The sequence below is a fragment of the Asterias amurensis genome, chromosome 3, assembly GCF_032118995.1.
Source record: "Asterias amurensis chromosome 3, ASM3211899v1".
Taxonomy (NCBI): Eukaryota; Metazoa; Echinodermata; class Asteroidea; order Forcipulatida; family Asteriidae; genus Asterias; species Asterias amurensis.
In genome coordinates, this window is record NC_092650.1 from 12442900 (window position 1) to 12451311 (window position 8412).

Consider the following 8412-nt stretch of genomic DNA (forward strand, 5'->3'; position numbering starts at 1 on the left):
TGAAGTCGAAAACATCCACGAAGAAACTTCATAGCTGAATCGGGAAAACTCACAACACTTTGTTAGGTCAGTCGCCAGGGGGGGGGGGGGGGGGGGGTGTCATGATAACAAATCGTTTTCTGAAGAATTACAAAGTTTCGTTCGGTTCAAGAAGAGTGGCGTGATAAGTCATTGCGGTGCGTGAGATGGCGTTTGTTCTCTTTGGTTTGAAGAAGAAGAAAAAAAACAGTCCTATATACAAGTAACAAGAAAAAGAAATATAGGCTCTAAAATACATGTTTTGCCGATTCTATGTAAAATACAACCAGCATATCTCAGTTTCGCAAGTGACAACATGTTAGAGTATGCATTGATTTATTCTATTATTATCGATCGCCACATTTTGATTTTGACAAAACTTGCAGGGATGCGAGAATCAAGACATATTTTACGGTTTCTGTAGAGCTTTTCTAAGTTTTTCTTGCATATGAACGTTTAACTTATGACGTTTTTATATAATGTAGGCTTCTACGTATTGGAAACAACAAATTAATTGTTGTCGTTGTAGTTGCTCGATCCCTTGAGGCTTATATTGAGTGTTGTAATATGTTTCTATGCGATAAACGTCATACGCCAACCGATGCATTCTGAGCCACCTGCAGTACAAGTGTCGTTTCCCTCCAAGTACAATATGGCCTAATATGGCCTATCGTTAATTTTTCCACAATGAATTCAAAGCTTTGTCAGTCAATTACGGTTAAAGTTTATGCTTTATATTTTGTGTTCCTTTTTTCAGAGTAAAACAGTAGGCCTACACTACAAAGATTAATCTTCGCCTATCACTAAATTGCGTGAGACTAACAAGGCTTACCATTACGAAAAACGTCCATTCTGAAAAATGTTTGATGTTCACGTAATTATGTTACATGAAGATAGATTGCATTACATCACATTTCTAAACCATTATCTGACATCTGGTTAGTCGATTTACAAAATAAATGTGCGCAATGGATCGTGTTTCCCATGTTGGCCCAAATCTACAATTTTGAAAGTAATTGCCAGATAAAAGTCTTTTTATTTTATTTCACAGTCAAGCATAAATAACGCCCCCAACAAAAAGGGTGATCTGCAAAAGGTAGATACACTCTTTTAAAGAAAAAGAGTGAAATAATCCCAAACGCAAAGACCCTCCATTATTACGAAGCGCCTGTAGGTAGGTTTTACCTCCACGGCAGCCATTATGAATATCTATTGCATAAAACACAACTCACTGTAAGTATACAGCAGAATGCGGTGCGGGTTTTGAATGTTTTCTGCTGTAGTAAGCACCAAACATTTGCTTACCGGTAAACAGCTTTAGTAATTTGGACCAACAGGCTGGTTTTAGCACGTGCGCTATCTGTGCTTATTTGATTTAATTTAAAATATGGCATATGCACTCACAAGTTCTAAATTACCATTATTTGATTTAACGATAACATTTCACATAGGTTGGTAACGCTAAGCTAAGAAAAACATAGATAAACAAAATATGTACATCTAGGCCTATCATTTCTTGAAGTAGTCATAGAGATTGATTTCATGACGCTGAAGGGTCCAGAATGTGTAGTTAACTTGCATCTAATTCCCATTGACCAGTGTGAGAGAGAGGGACAGAGGAGGGGCGTAGAATTCAGTGAGTAATAAATAGGGTGTCAACTCGTGAAGACAAACAAATAAGAAGAAAAACAAAAGGGGCAAACGAGGGGAAAACGAAGCAAAATCGAAAGCTTCAAAATGAACTTGCAACAAACGGATACTGGAAATAATATGGGCTATAGGTTCGTCATCCAACACAACATGGAAAATACAAAAACACCACGCAGTATGGCTGATCAATATTAGAGTCATCCTAAAAGAACGCAGAAAATAACTTTGGTAGGCCTAAAATACAAGTTGTACCCGTGACGAAACCAGCCCCTTGGGCCATGCAGGGTGGACACTATGGTCCTAAATGTTGTGACATTTCTCCAGGGTGTTATCCCTGACATACAGGAACTGTTTAATATTAATCACATCCAAGTATTATTAACAAAGATATATATTCTTAAAATACCGACGCAAGTTTCCTGTAAAAAATGTTAGATCATTCATTGACTTTATTTAGGGTTTGACCCGTGTGTAACCAAAATGGTGTTTCATTTGCATAAAACCAATCATGCGGATAAAAATAAATTGTTATTAACAAACAGAGCATAACAGGCAATGCACGTCATTATGTTATTGGGAAAAGTTTAGTCTGATGTGTGCTTACTTTAATGCAGTTGTGCGTTCCAGAGAGAAGGAAGGTGAAGTAGTTACCATAAATTAGTTGATTAATTTTGATAATAATAACTTCCATTGATGTATCTTTCCCTTTAACGCAGGAAAGCCAGTGTCTGAGATAGGTGTCTTTCATTGCAGTCACTATGAGTCACTAGCGTCATGAGCTACTGTACGTATTTCCTATGGAGAAGGTCTATCCTAACCCAATTTTACCAAACTATTTGTGCTTCCATTGATCTTTTGATCCTCGGGTTCAACTGTCGCCATGTGTGGAGTGAACATGCATGACCGACATTGTGTCTTCGTTGTCACCAGAGCATCACTCCACCGGAAGTTAGATAAAACATGCCGGAAGGGTTGACAACAACATAACAAAATAATAACAATTTCAGCAAAGGGAACATTTTAGAAATTTTATAATATGATTGGGGAAGTGGTTTCAAATCGACTGTTAAGCTAGTCGTAGCCAGGTTAAAGGCCCGATCCCACTGCAGCGATAACGAAAACGATAACGATAATGACACAAAGAGAACGCATTCTATTGGTTGAATTGCTCCACGCAAAATACGCCCACGCCCATTCAACCAATCGAGGGCGTGCATTTTTATAGTTCTCGTTTTCGTTCTCGTTATATCGGGGCCCGTGTGAACGGGCCTTAACCCGGTCATTTGCGAGTAATCCGGACTCATTTAACATACGCTTTAAAATCGTCCGGTTCAGACCCGTTCGGATCCAAGGGGGGTAAGAATTGCAGTTTCGAGTAATTTTGAAACAGTTTCGAGTCATTTTACACAATTTTTGGTCATTTTGACACACTTTTGTTGTCACTTAGACACTGTTCCCGTTCGTGTACTAACCCAGAATTTGCCTACTGGAACCCTACCCGGTCTATATAGTCAATGTGGCCTCGGGTTAACGGCAACTTCCTAATCTAGTTATACATAAAGACAAGTAACTAAAATGTAATCGAAAATCAAGGTCACTAATGTTTACTTTTTTTCTCAGAGTTCGACGATTCTAACAATTTTAGCTTAAATTACTTACAAGTAAAAGCTTTGGGGAAATAATGTGAAGTGAACTGTAGCAATTGGACATGATTGATAGGGTGCGGCCTAGAGATTGAAACAAAAGACGTGTGGTTGTAATTAAGACAAACACAAAGTGCCTCAATTCCCATGAAAACCACACGGACGTTAGTCATAATATCAAGCAATTGTTCTTTGAAGGGCACTATAAACTAATCATGTCTGATGGTTGTTTGGATTAAAGGCATTTGTGTCAATGTGTTGGGAATATGAACTTGTTTACAATGCATTTGTTTACATCAGTAATTAACAGTCTGTGTTCGTTGTTATAGGTTGACTTCCCGCATGTGCTCGTTAGATTGACTTTCGTGTTTTTACTTGCCCTACTTCATCGTCATGTTTTCGGTGTTGATTCATAGAGCCATGCCTCTCTTAAAAGGGTGCAAAGCCTACAACATCTTGTTTTCCCCGATGTTGCACTTTGACAAAAATTGCCAATTCCTGGTGCCATCAAAATGTAATTGATCAATGTCTTGTAGAAGCAGCTGAGTTCCGTTTGATATTTACTAGTTTAGTTTGAGCATACAGTGGCAGTTCTTGCTAGCCTGGGTCTGGAAGTGGGTTATAGCAATGGTCGTAATCAGAGTGTCACACTAAGAATTATACGACCGATCGCCGGTTGAAGTACATGAAGGATGGCTCTTTGTGTATATTCTTAATATTGACGTGAATTAATTGACTGAAAGTTTCATGGTCCGATTTTTGCCGACTTAATTTGTTAAAGAATCTTTTCTCTTGAAGGCAGTGGACACTATTGGCAATATTACTCAAAATAATTATTAGCATAAAACCTTACTTGGTAACGAGTAATGGAGAGCTGTTGATGATATAAAGCATTGTGAGAAACGCGGCTCCCTCTGAAGTAACGTATTTTTTTCGAGAAACAAGTAATTTTCCACGAATTTGATTTCGAGACCTCAGATTTAGAATTTGAGGTCTTGAAATCAAGCATCTGAAAGCACACAACTTCGTGTGACAAGGGTGTTTTTTCTTTCATTATTATCTCGCAACTTCGACGACCAATTGAGCTCAAATTTTCACAGGTTTGTTATTTTATGCATAATGGTGAGATTCACCAAGTGAGAAGACTGGTCTTTGACAATTACCAATAGTGTCCACTGTCTTTAAAGGAACACGTTGCCTTGGATCGGACGAGTTGGTCTATGAAAGCGTTTGAAACCGTTTGTTATGAAAAGCATATGGTTAGAAAGATGTTTTAAAAGTAGAATATAATGATCCACACAAGTATCACTCAAAATTGCACGGTTTTCATTTTACGTCGCGAACTAACACGGTTTTGACTCCCATAAATGGCCGACCGACGTGTTTGTCGACGAGGTGAAAAGAGAACCACGCAATTTCGAGGCATATTTGTGTAGATCATTGTATTCTACTTTTACAACATCTTTCTAACCATATCGATTTTATAACAAACGGTTACAGAACGCTTTTCAAAGACCAACTCGTCCGATCCAAGGCAACGTGTTCCTTTAACGAATTTTTGACAGATAATGCAAAACGAAAAACATCTTTCGCATACACTCAATATATAGTTACTCCTGACTACATACACTGATTGTGAGATAGCTTCGGGATACCAAAGACAGTTCATCCTAGTACGGACGCGGGTAGTGCCAACGCTTTCATGAACAGTTACTTGTATTCAACAAGCATGGGGATTTGTGGGTTTGGTAGATCACGGTTACTTTGTGCATTGTCTTTTGTTAAATTCTTGTCAGTGTCGTATTTCACAACTCCAGACTGGGAGTGAGGTTATGTGTAGGGTCACCCAAATTGTGTTGTTATTATTAGTCCGCTCTATCTATGTCTTGTCAAAGGCTTATACTAATACATTGGTCCTGGGTTTGAATCCCATTCGATTTGATACCGGGTGAGATTCGAACCCACTGATTCCCATCCCTCGCAGGAGGAGTCGATAAATCACAAGTCGGTTTTGCATCCCCCATGACTACTTATGAATTGTAGGTCCAATCTAAGCCTACTCCAACTCCACACTACGGTTGGAATTGAGAACGTTTTGTAACAATGCCTTATACCCCGGGGATGGGCAGAGGGACGTACTGTCCGTGGTGAGTGCGCATCAATCTGGCCGCCTTATGTCATTGCTAACCCGTGAAATGCGCTTACGGGTGCTGAAAGGTAAGGTGTGGTGGTACTCACTCGGTGCATCACAACATAAGCAGAATACAACAAACTTGGTGTGAAATTTTGCTTAATTAGTAATCAAAGTTGCAACAATATGATGAAAGGAAAAAATCCGCCAGTTTTACGTGTAACTATACCGGTCTTACTGGGCCTATACCGGTCATGTGCTATAACTGGGCCCACCAGTCAATCTGCGCCTGCCATTGTGTTAATGTGCCTACCACTACCAGTCTTCCTGTGCCTACCGGTCTACCAGTCTTCCTGGGTCTACCAGTCTTGAAGCGCTTTATAGCTACCTGTCTTTCTACCTTCATGCTTAGAGCCAACACCAATTTTTATAATATGCCTACACATTTTTGTGTACGTCATGCCTACCAATGCAGGTAGTGATAGCACTTAAAGACTAACTTGAGTTATATTATACAAAAATGCAACTCTGTTGCCTGTCTCACATACAGTCGCACTGTGCCTACCACTTGACTACCATCAGTCACACCGAGTACAGTGTGGAAACAACTCTTACAAATTCATCAAAACTTGAAGAATCGACTTTGCTCTCAGTGTTTGTCCTAGTGAGAATTACGGTTCGTAGAAATGTGTGTGTTCAACTGACCTGAAATGACGTCATAGGTTGCTTCGATTCTCCTATATCAATGACCTCAATATGAAACTGATCTGTCACGTGACAGACAATTATCTGTCCTGGTTGATTAGCAATGTCGCCATGATTTATCGATGTCATAAGATCTTCGCTTCGAGTTAAAGGAAGAGACGTGTCAAGAAAAATATATTTTAATATATTTTTAACCTTTATATAAAATGTGAGAATTTAGCATGAAAACACTTCTTGAAATAGTAAGCTGAGTCTTTCAGATGTTACAGTAGGCCTGCCTGATTGTTATGGATTTAGCACTTTTTGGCTCATGGTTGGTACTTTAAAGCCATTGGACCCTTTCGGTAAACAGTATTGTTCAAGGCCCACACTTCGTGTATCACAACTTCTATATCAAATATCAAACCTATGAAAATTTGGGCTTAATCGGTCATCGGAGTCGGGAGAAAATAACGGGAAAACCCACCCTTGTATCCGCGCGTTTCGCCGTGTCATGACATGTGTTTAAAATAAATCAGTAATTCTCGTTAACGAGAATTTATATTGTTTTACTGTTTTCTCAAAAAGTAAAGCATTTCATGGAATAATATTTCAAGAGAAGTATTTCACCACAACCTTCTGTAAACCCTGTAAGTTATTTGTAAATCTGTGATTTTTTTGTTTTTCTGTACCGAAAGGGTCCATGGATCTGTATCAGTTTGATTACGCACACAGACTTCACCAAATAATTGGTGCATTACATGTACCGGTACAGTACTTTTAATTGTGTAGAGGTTTAAATAAAAAGCATTTTTCAGGTATCGAATTTGAAATCATGTTGATTCCCTTTAAGACTCCGGTGTGAGTGTCATTTGAATTAAAGTGGTTGCATTTGAATAGGAAAGTATTGGTTCGACTGATTAGTGAGATGCGATCGTGGTTTCACATATCCGGTCTCTATCTAACATGGTGATGAAGGGTATAGTTGCAGGGCAAATAGACGCCTCGTGGTTCCACATCGGCAGCGACTATTCCGTCTTTCTCATTACAACAACACCAACAAACGATAAAACAATGGTGAACAATAGTTAAAGCACCTGCTTTGTTTGTGTTTGAAGTCACATCAAAGTGAGCAAAGCATATTAACAGTGCAATTATACGTCAGAGTCATCATCTAATTACAGACTCTTTATCTTCCCTGCGGCAAACTGTAACAATCTCTTCATTCAAGTTTTGAATGACCGTGAACTGGTCTTTCAAGAAACAAAGGTCCACTTAAAGGGAAGGTACACGTTTGGTAATTACTCAAAACAAGTATTAACTTAAAAACTGACTTGGTAACAAGCATTGGAGAGCTGTTGATAATATAAAACATTGTGTGAAACGACTCCCTCTGAAGAAGTAAAGTAGTTTTTGAGAAAGAGGTAATTTCTCACTAAAATAATAACTTCTAGCTAGAAGTCTTTTATTATCTGTCCAACAAGGGTGTTTTTTCTTTCGTAATTTTCTTGCAACTTCGATGACCAATTGAGCCCTAATTTTCACAGGCTTGTTATTTTATGGTTAGGATGGGATACACCAAGTGAGAAGACTGGTTTTTTGATAATTACCAAACGCGTACCTTCCCTTTAAACTAGCTACCATTCAGCTTGAGAAGGCACTGGAAACCTTTGGTAATTGTCGAACCAGTCTTCTTACTTGGGTGTATCTCAACATTATGCATAACATAACAAACATGTGAAAATGTGAACTCTATTGGGTTGACGAAGTTGCGAGAGAATGAAGAAAAAACACCCTTGTTGCACAAGTTGTGCTTTTAGTCGATTGAATTCGAGACCTCAGCTGAGGTCTCGATGTCAATTCAAATATTTGAGTGAGCAATTACTTCTTTCTCAAAAACTGTTACTTCAGAGGGAGCCTTTTCTTACGATGTTTATTACAACCAACAACTCCCCTTTGCTCGCCCCGTTGCAAGTATGTTTTTTTTATGCAAACAGTTATTTTGAGTGATTACCAATAGTGTCCAGTGCCTTTACATGTTACTTCTTGTCGTTAGTTTGTCGTTAACACCTTGCATAATCAGTGAAATGACATCAAAGAACCTTGCATAATACGATGAAATGACATCAAAGAGCCAGATACATGTAGAAGTTCACGTAATTGTAGACAACAGATTGTTATACATGAGTAGAGTAGAATCTCACTCTATTTGTTTGAATAGAAGGCCCATATATAGATTGTTCCAACGCCTTCAAGTTACAATAAGTTCAAACTCTACTCAACTAA